Genomic DNA, 11,309 nt, shown 5'->3' with positions numbered 1-11,309 from the left:
CCACCAGAATTTGAATGGAGCGACCCGCCAATTGGGCTGTGACCCGAAAGGTTTACGGGTTATACTGACCCGTAAAAGCATTAAGGCTCAGACGATCACAATCCACTTCTTCCAACGGAGGGTTGTCATCCGTCGTAACAAACGACGAGTCTAATGCTTCGCCAGAGAAATCATCATCGTCTTCTGCTAGAAGGAGGAGGAAACGACTCTTACAGCGATGAGTGAGGCCAAACTTTTCATCACAATTGTAACAAAGCCCTTTCTCATTCTGGATCTATAGTTCAGCTGCTGTTAACCGTTTGAAGGGTAAGGGGGAAGACGACAACCCTGATGAACTAGTTTTGAGAGGTGGAACAGAGGGTGGCGGTGATGGTTGAGCTGGTGAGTGGAAACGAGCCTGTCGCGTTTCGTTGAAATGTTCCTCTTGCAACTTTGCAAGTTCTGTTGCGTCAGTGAGAGAAACAGGATGAAGAGCAAGCAATTCGCGTTGAATCGGTGGTTTAAGGCCGGAAATGAAACACTTTGGAAGGAAAGAGGGAGGGACGCCGACGATCCCATTTGCCAAGGACTCAAATTCAGTGAGATATTCGGACACAAATCCAGTTTGTTGGAGCTTACAAAGGTGGCCTTAAGGTCTGCGAAAACTCGACGGAGCAAAATGGTGTTCAAGCTGACGAACAAAATCGGACCAGGAGTGAAAAAGACTGTTTCATTCTACCCATTGAAACCAACTGAGCACCGGACCTTCCATGTAAAAGGACACTATGCAAAGACGATACTTATCTGAGATCTGATGGTACTCAAAGAAATGGTTTGCCGCAAACAAACAGCCCATGGCGGCGGATCCGTCAAATCGAGGACAGTCTAACCGGACCTTAGGTGGAAATCCAGAAGAGGCGAAGGAACTGGAACCTGAGGGTGGTGTTTTGGGGAAGGAAGTGGATTTGAGGTCCGCAACTTTCGATGTGAGAAAGTCGTTGCATTGGGTGAGGGTGGTGATGAGTTGTGTCAAAGGGTCATTTTGGTTGGCGATGTAACACCTACTTCTAATAAACGGTAAAACGCGTGAATATACAAACATATTCTAGAAATAGATGCTACGTCTTCAATCAACCACAAAACATACATGTATAAATTATCAAGTCTCATAAGCATAGCAGCGGAACATCTAGATGTATACCATATGAATAACATCTCCAAATCTCATGATAATAAATACATCTCAACAACTCCGAAATACATAGTCAAAATAAAACAACATGCAAGAACTATCCTAGATCAGAGCCCTAATCTAGACACTTGCATGAAAAAGAGGAACTCCACTCCTCGGCATCAACAAGCAACAACTAAGCATCCTGCACGCCGTCTACCCATCCATACAGCGAGGTAGGCGGTCCACCCAGACCACTGAGGGTTAGCATTACATCATTGTACTTGCAAAAAAGTACGGTAAGGGATACTAGGGTAAGTACCGTATTCTAGGGTTTAGACTGATTATTGGATGCCCTGAGAATGCTCTCAAGAGTAGTATTTATAGCCTGCTATGGGCTTGGGTTTCGGTTGCTTGGTTCCCAAGAAACAGGGGTATTTGTGTATTTTAGGCGGTTTCTAGAGGTTTCTAGAAGCTTAGAAGGGCGGTGCCTCAAGGCGAGAGCGCCAAGGTCTCAAGAGCCCTTATTGAGGGCGCCTGAGCCCTTCTGGAGGTCTTAGAGCCTTTCTGGAGGGCTTCTAAGCCTTTAGGAATATTATGACGGTTCACAGCCCCCCAAGCACGAGTCTTGGGACAAGGCGAAGTGATGACAACATGGGACTGGATCTCCTAGAGATCATTAAGTCTTTAGAAAGGTTTCGGTGGTTCACAGCCCCCCAAGCACGAGTCTTGGGACAAGGCGAAGTGTTTGAATTTCTTAATGCTTTTTCCTTTGGGCGTTGTCGTCCGAACTTGGAGAAACCCCCTAGGGTGATTTTACGTTTTCTTTAAAGACCTCCATGGAGTATCTATTCGAATTGTTTTTATAGGTTGATCACTCACAGCCCCCCAAGCACGAGTCTTGGAACAAGGCGAAGTGGTTTGTATCGTTGTGACGAGTTTACTTTTTTATGGCGTTTCCTCATTAAATTTGCGTCGGTTTTGTTTGCTGAAATCGTTTTTGGAGATTTACATAAACGATTTTATTACTTTTGATGCTTCGGCGATTTGCAACAATTTGAATTTTGTCGTGCTTATTTTCTCGTATGCTCCGGTGACTGTGCGGGCTCAGATTCTCAACATTTGGCGTGATGTCCTGGCGACTTTTGTCGGTTGATCTTCATTTGTGTGGTGTTTGTGACTTTGAATATTTATTCAAGCTATATTTGATGCGGTATCCCTTTCTTCTGTGGCTTGATTTTTCCACGAATGTTAAGTAATTTAATGATTTTATACGTTGCTTTGATTTCATTCTGCATGTTGGTGCTTCTGGTTGATTGTTGATGGGATGCGGGAGTCGTTTCTTTAAAAGTGAGCATTTCAGCGACTACGTCTCTTTTGTAGATCCGATTAAATCTTTATCAATCAACTGGTACCTTTCGGCGTCTTAAAATGTTGACATAAGCACTTCGGCGATCATGTCGAGACGCCTGGCGTTTATTCTTTCGGCGTTTATTTTTTGTTTTCAAGAGAAACCCTGATGGCGGGCTGTCCGATTTATTAGTTTACTCTTCCAACTCTGATGGAAGGCGCTTCCCACTCTGAGGGAAGTCTTTTTTGTTTTACACTTCCAACTCTGATGGAAGACGCTTCCTACTCTGAAGGAAGACTTTGTATTTTACACTTCCAACTCTGATGGAAGGCGCCTCCTACTCTGAAGGAGGACTTTTGCTTCCCACTCTGAGGGAAGACTTTTTATTTTACACTTCCAACTCTGATGGAAGGCGCCTCCTACTCTGAAGGAGGACTTTTGCTTCCCACTCTGAGGGAAGACTTTTTATTTTACACTTCCAACTCTGATGGAAGGCGCCTCCTACTCTGAAGGAGGACTTTTGCTTCCCACTCTGAGGGAAGACTTTTTATTTTACAATTCCAACTCTGATGGAAGGCGCCTCCTACTCTGAAGGAGGACTTTTGCTTCCCACTCTGAGGGAAGACTTTTTATTTTACACTTCCAACTCTGATGGAAGGCGCCTCCTACTCTGAAGGAGGACTTTTGCTTCCCACTCTGAGGGAAGACTTTTTATTTTACACTTCCAACTCTGATGGAAGGCGCCTCCTACTCTGAAGGAGGACTTTTGCTTCCCACTCTGAGGGAAGACTTTTCTCTAAGAAGGCTTTAATCATGCTTCCCACTCTGAGGGAAGGCTTCACTCTGAGAAGGCTTTTATCCTCGTTAAAAACCTGCAAGAATGCATGCTTCAGATGTTATAGAAGTTATTTGCTCTTTGTAGCAAGATTGGCGTGTGTTCTGCTCCCTTCAGGTACTCTTGCCTATATATTTCTTCTCCTATTTAATTGGTTCCAGCTGTTCCATTTGATTATCCAGCATCTTCCCAACTTTCTTCAATTGATCCACATGTTTGGAGGACTATACACAGCCGGATCGTTTAAGCAGGTTATGAACATCTCGGTTGTAGAATGTCTGCGTCCGGATCATGGTGAAATACTATGTTGACTGATTTTATTCTCGTCACAGGGTTCGCCTTTTGCCTCATATCTCTTGGTTTTCATTTTGCTGATTATAAAACGACTCCGGGGGTGCGTTGACGGCATAGTGATGTAACATCCTGAATGACTTCCCTCTGTGATTGCCACGGTGATCGCCATTATATATCATAGTATTCTGATCGAAAGAGAATGTCGTTGTGTAGATTTTGAGACCAAGTCAACTGCTTATCAATCCTTATGCGGTTGTTGTTGAAATTCTCGTCCCATCATGTTTGTAGAATTCTCCTTGCAAAGATATTACATACATACTCGAACAAGTCATGTTAGTTACTTTTAAATCAATTGTCAAAAATCCATAATATCATAAATGCAGTTTATTTACGAAAATTTAAAGAAATAGAGCCTTTGAATTAAAGCAAATTCAAGCTAAAATTTAAGAAACAAATTGGCTTATACTGACTACATACAGTGAAAAATAAATTCAGGTATTAGATCCATTGGAGAATGGAGTCAATCTATGGTTAAATAGCCATTAGCGTTTAATATTTTTGCTGATACTTGTTACTTCAATTCAACTTTTATATACGTTTTTAGGTTGATGAATATTAAAGATCATAGCAGAACCAATTAGAAAGTTTTTATCTATCTGTACAAACAGTTGATTACACTACTTGTGATAATCCAAAATTATTCTACTCTTCCTACGTAATTATCATATGTAACAGAGAGATAATTAAACTCTTCAACAAGACAAAAAGGAAAAAGGAAAAACATATGGGTATTATAAGTGCACAAACGAATTCAATTTTTATATTAACATATAAAAGTTATTGACACAGAGGAGTCTCATTGATATTATGACATTGGGAATTGCATAGTAACTAAAACTTGTAACAATCCTATTCGTGTTATCCATATGTCGTGTATATGTTTGCATGTTTACTTGATAAATAAATTTAAGTGCCAATTATAATCTAATGATGTGTTAACAAAACACAGATACATGAAATTCATAAGTAAAAGGAAAGATGATAGCCCATGTCCGAAATCAAAACAATCGATGGGAATTAGAATGACAACACCTGTTTTTCTCCGTCGGGGACGTTGCTGATTAGGATTTGAAATCACTTGGCTTGTTAACCGCACTTCTCACATGAACGTTTCTAAAAGCCTGTAGCTTCCAATACGTACTTCGAAGACAGCAGCGTTGATAGGGTCCATTGTGATTTTTAGTGGCGTCGATGATGAGGCAGATGTCCGGAGTTAGTGACGACGGCGTCAAACAAAGCGGTTACCTCGCCGACATGGATTGAGTGATGCTTCTAAATCATGGTTGGTGGCTACGATTCAGAGTTTTGGCTAGGGTTTCCAAATTGTGATTTTCGATTCAGAAACGTGGTCAAGGTTAGTTTTACCTTTTCCCACAGACGGCGCCAACTGTACTTGCAAAAAAGTACGGTAAGGGATACTAGGGTAAGTACCGTATTCTAGGGTTTAGACTGATTATTGGATGCCCTGAGAATGCTCTCAAGAGTAGTATTTATAGCCTGCTATGGGCTTGGGTTTCGGTTGCTTGGTTCCCAAGCAACAGGGGTATTTGTGTATTTTAGGCGGTTTCTAGAGGTTTCTAGAAGCTTAGAAGGGCGGTGCCTCAAGGCGAGAGCGCCAAGGTCTCAAGAGCCCTTATTGAGGGCGCCTGAGCCCTTCTGGAGGTCTTAGAGCCTTTCTGGAGGGCTTCTAAGCCTTTAGGAATATTATGACGGTTCAATCATCATAATCCATATGAAAACATAGCATTCACGGGTTCATACATATCACATATACATAACCATCCCTCCTAGAACACTAGCATCATGTGATTATTATCCCCCATCACTTACATTTCAAGCTATCACATTATTAACATGGCATAGCAAGTATATCCAATCTCTAAAAAAATCATAAGTTCATCAATTATCAATCAATGAAGGATTACTCACCTTATTCTTCACTAAGCATACTTAACTCAACAAGTACAATTCATCATTTCAAAGTCATAAGCAAGTAATCATCATCATCGAGGAAATCACCACATCATATGCATATACATATACAACTCTCACTCCATCATTATTATCAAAGAATTTATCATCAAATAGATTCACCAAGTGTATAAGCACAAACGAGTAAGACATGCAATTAGAGCACGATTCAATTACTCACAATCATCAACAAAATCCACCAATGTACATATACACCAATCCACATAATCACAACATTCACCAAATTTCACCATTACACAAATTTACCAAGTCACATATTCAATTATGACACAACTTATCAATTAATCAAATGCATGCCATGTTCTAGACTCTTCTAGATGCATGTGGTACCAAACTCCTCCAAGGTCGTCACCTTATGATGCAACAAAAACATCATTATCAACGGCTATAATCAACGGCAATATGGATACAAGTATCCGGTCAACGGCAATATGGATATAACATCTGAAACGACATATGATGCATGAACATATGACTCAATCCATAATGCATATGTTCACAACAATTCAACGGCTATAATCAACGGCTATGATCAACGGCTATATGTATATACACGCATTCATCACCAATCACATCAAAACTAGCATGTATAAACTCACCACCAACAATCAACATTTAACATGTTCAACAAACAACATAACATAAACATGTTCATCACCATTCAATTAGTATATATGCATCGACAACAATTCACCACCACTTGACAAATATACAATCACCAACAACATCCACAATTCAATCAACATATAGTTGTCACACATACACATCATCAATCATCTCCACATAAATCAACATATAGTTGCCACATTTCCACATAATTCCTTACAATCCAAATAAAGGAACAATTATAACATATGATCACAAACATCATATTCATCACTCAACAACCATTCATACATCATCTCATAATCATATTAATCTATTCATAAAGGGTTCATAAGCAATTGGCTCTCAAAAATCATTTTATACCAAGTTCGTCTCCAAAACTCACAACATTGAAATTAATTGAGAATTTAAGTCAAAACCAAGTAAACGAGCTCAATTGCCTATGTCATGTATCCTCACAAGTCACACATATGTGCAGTAGAGGTTACATAAGCATTTCATCGGCCAAATACGATGAATTCATAAAAATCACAAAGTTCGTCTCACCGAAACACTTTTCAAGAAATTTTCCATTTTCTAAGCAAAACAAGTTAAATCCCTTACCTCATAGTTTAAATACTACTAAACACCTAAATTGAACTCATAAAACATAAGTTTCAAAGATTGAAAACATTCCACAAGGTTTGGGTCGACTTAGAACTAGTTATGCGGGATTTTTCGTAAAACTTCACCAAGACCACCTTGGAGTATTTTCATCATCACTCAAAAACCAAAAATCATTTTCAAGTCAAACCAAAGCCTCTGGAAAGCTAACAAAATTATCTACAACTTTCATGTATACACCGAAAACCAATTCAAAACAGAAACGTGCGAAAAAGACACAAGAACGCGAAACAGGGAGTTCTGTCCTGCGCAACTCGCAACTGCGAGTGATTTACTTGCAACTGCGAGTGATTTACTTGCAACTGCAAGTTATGACAGTCCAGTCTCGGGAAAAACCTCATTTTCACCCCAAAACTCCAATTTTGACTCCCCAAAGCTCAAATTTGATCCCAAAGTTTGTTTAAACATTTCTAAACATGAAAAGACACTCAATTCCATATAAAATTTACCCCAAAACATCCTCTTGACAAAAATCATCATTTGACCCATTTTCATCAAACTTCAAACAAAACAACACAAAGTCATATCAAACTCTCCAATTATGATTACCCAATGTTTTAATCATCAACAACAGCATCTCTCAACAACAACAGCAACTAAACATCATGAATTCATCAACAATTCATCACAAGCACACTTCAAATCATCATTTTTGGATAAAAATACAAAGCACACATATAACCACCACTTAAGCATGTAATTTCATCACTAACAACTCAATTAACATTCAAATTACATGCTCAAACATTGCATCAAAACATGAACACAAATTTGAAAGCAATTAGGTTCAATTCAACAATTTCACAAAAATGGGTAAAGAGAAAATGATGTGAATTATGGTTGAAATCTAACCCTCTTACCTCTAGCACCAAGATTTTCTAGCCCAAGCTTCAATTTAGCTTCTAGATGATGAATCCCCTCTTTGCCTTCTAACCCTTGTTGTTGTTCTTCTCTCTAGCCTCTATCTCTTCTCTTCACAAATGAAATGAAATGAATAATGTTGTAAAACCTAATTTCACCAACAACTAGAGTTTAAATACTAGCTCTACTCAATTGGGCTTATCTCTTAAACCTTAATGGGTCTAACCCATTTCTATTCTAACACCCAAAATCTCACTACTCACTTAATGGTAAATTATAACACTAACGGTCACTTAATGGTAATTAAAATAATTACTACACCCTCTCTAGTAACTTGGTAAAATAATACTCTTACTAAGCACTAAAATATCCTCCAACAAAATTACAAAATTACCCCTGCTCTCAAAATGACCAAAATGCCCTTAAGTCCAAAATGACTAAAATACCATTCTACACCGAATTCTACACATCCCAACCAAAAATACACACAGAGGCAAATAATCACATATAAACACATATAACACACATAAATAAATAATAAAATAAAACTAGCGAAAATCGGGCTGTTACAACTCTCCCCCACTAAAAAGAATTTCCGCCCTCGAAAATTACCTGAAGGAAACAACTCTGGCTACGCAACCCTCATCCTACTCTCCGATTCCCAAGTGGCACTCTCACCAGTCGGTCCAACCCAAATCACTTTAACCAAAATGACCTCCTTGCCAAGCAAACGCTTCACTTCACGATCCTCAATCCTAATTGGCCAAGTCTCGACGGTCAAATTATCCCTTACTTCCAAATCATCCACTTGAATCACATGAGACGCATCATACACATACTTCCTCAACTGAGATACATGAAACACATCATGAAGATTCGACAAAGATGGCGGTAACGCAATCCGATACGCTACAACCCCTACCTTCTCAATAATCTCAAATGGTCCAACAAAACGAGGAGTCAACTTCCGACACTTCAAAGCACGACCAACACCGGTTACATGATTCACTCTCAAAAACACATGATCACCAACCTGAAACTCAAGGTCTTTCCTCCTCTTATCATGATAACTCTTCTGCCTACTCTGAGATGCTCTCATCTTCTCTTGAATCATCTTAACCTTTTCCGTAGTTTCTTGCACAACTTCCGGTCCTAACAAAGCACTTTCTCCTGACTCATACCAACACAACGGAGTTCTACACCTCCGACCATACAAAGCCTCAAACGGTGCCATTCCGATACTAGAATGAAAGCTGTTGTTGTAGGTAAACTCAATCAACGGTAAACATTCAACCCAACTGGCACCTTGCTCCAACACACAAGCTCTTAACAAATCTTCCAAACTCTGAATAGTCCTCTCCGTCTGACCATCAATCTGGGGATGATAAGCAGAACTCAACCTCAACTTAGTTCCCAAAGCAGCTTGCAAACTCTCCTAAAACTTAGAAGTAAACCTCGAATCCCGATCCGACACAATACTAGAAGGAATACCATGCAATCTAACAATCTGCTCAATTTAGATTTCAGCCAACTTTGCCACAGACATACCGGTCTTGATAGGAACAAAATGTGCCGACTTCATCAACCGATCAACAATCACCCAAATAGAATCAAAACCCTTAGCATTCTTCGGCAACGCTCCAACAAAGTCCATTAATATACTATCCCACTTCCATTCTGGCACAAACAACGGCTGCATCAAACCTGACGGCTTCTGATGTTCAATCTTAGACTTTTGACACACCAAACAAGCATACACAAACTCTGCGATCTCTTTCTTCATTCCAGGCCACCAAAACAACTTCTTCAAATCCTGATACATCTTAGTCGCTCCTGGATGAATACTCAAAATACTTCTGTGACCTTCTTCCAAAATTTGCCTCTTAAGCTCAAGAACACTTGGTACACAAACACGATCACGAAACATCAAAACACCGTTCTCATCCAACCTGAAATCCCCACCTTTACCTGGGTTAACCAACACTACTCGATCTACAAGTTCCAAATCTCCCTTCTGACCATTCTTGATCTCCTCCAGAATATTACTGTTTTATCTTGGTTTTCGGGTGTCAAACATTGATTACGTTTGAACCTTTTCAACCGGTGATATCTCATTTTTTCTTGGGAAGGGAAAAAATAAGCAAAACCCTTGAGAATCGAGGTCCGGGAGTTGTTTTCGCTACGGGAAGGTGTTAGGCACCCATAACGACTATAGTACCCTATAGGAACCGTCTTTACTTTCTACGCGCGCGCTTTATTTTTAAATGCTACTTGAAAGTGATATTAAGCCTAAGAATTTTCTAAGTGAAGAATTGGAGGGAGAAGAATGTGTTTGGATTTTTATTTTTTTTGAATTGAAGGAATTTTGATTCCTTGCCTACGTACCCGTTTAAGGGATCAAATCCACCGTAGTTCTCTTCAAAGATTGTTTTTGTTTTTGTTGGTTGATTTTAAGTTTGAAAATTGGGATTTTGAAGAATGAGAGAAAGAGGCCTCAAGGGCATAAGATTGTAAAATTGTGAGGTTGAATTAGTTATTTTGTAAAAGAAGTCCAAGTATTATTAGAATTCATTAAAATCTTATTTAAGAAAATAGAAAGGAAATACAATGGGATTTTGATCCCAAGGTTTATTTAGAAAAATATTTGAGTGATGTTGTTTATATTTTTTGAAGAAAAGATTTTTTCTAAGTGTAAACCCTAGGCATTCATCTAAACATACAATCCTAAACATACATCTAAACATGCATATCCTAACCATACATCTAAAGTGAGGTGTGTGCATGTGTCGGTGCTTGTGTCGGTGTACATCATTAGAGTCCATTGTCCTTATTACATTATACCCTAGATACATGCTATGGTCTTGCAAGAATTTAAAAGTATAGGAAGAATATTACAAAATTCCTAAGTTTTACATTCTAATTTTTGGTGAAACTTAAAGTGCAAGAAATAAGATGAAGGAGGAGATGAAGTATGGAATGCTTATGAATGAATGAAACATGAAATGAAATAGTTAGTGGCATAAGGAATAATAGGAATTGAAAATTATAAGCAAAAGAAGTGCTAAAACTTGGCAAAAGTTAATGAAATTCCTAACCTAAAAGTGGCAAAATACACTTAAAATTTACCATGTCATCAAGACAAGTATATGACCTATAATCCTCATATCATGATAATCTTCTAAAGGCTTCATTACAATTAATGATATGAGAACCATAAGTACACATTCAAATCAAGGTTCATGATATATTTTAGGCATATTTGGGCACTTTCTCTTTCACAAACAGATATTCTCATAACTTGTAAAGCAAGTAATCTACCACACTTATTCACATACAACAAGAAAAACATCCAAACAGTGACAAATCAATCCCCAATCCACACATCCCAACTCACAAGCATACACTAGAAATTGGAATCAAAATCATGTATATTTGTACAAGTTCCTAACCTAAAATTCAAGGGATAAGGCAACACACAACACACATTATCTTTTGCC

Source organism: Medicago sativa, chromosome 6, assembly GCF_051527215.1.
Source record: "Medicago sativa cultivar Bolivia chromosome 6, Bolivia_mono, whole genome shotgun sequence".
In the NCBI taxonomy this organism is placed as follows: domain Eukaryota; kingdom Viridiplantae; phylum Streptophyta; class Magnoliopsida; order Fabales; family Fabaceae; genus Medicago; species Medicago sativa.
Note: the sequence above shows the minus strand (reverse complement) of the source record.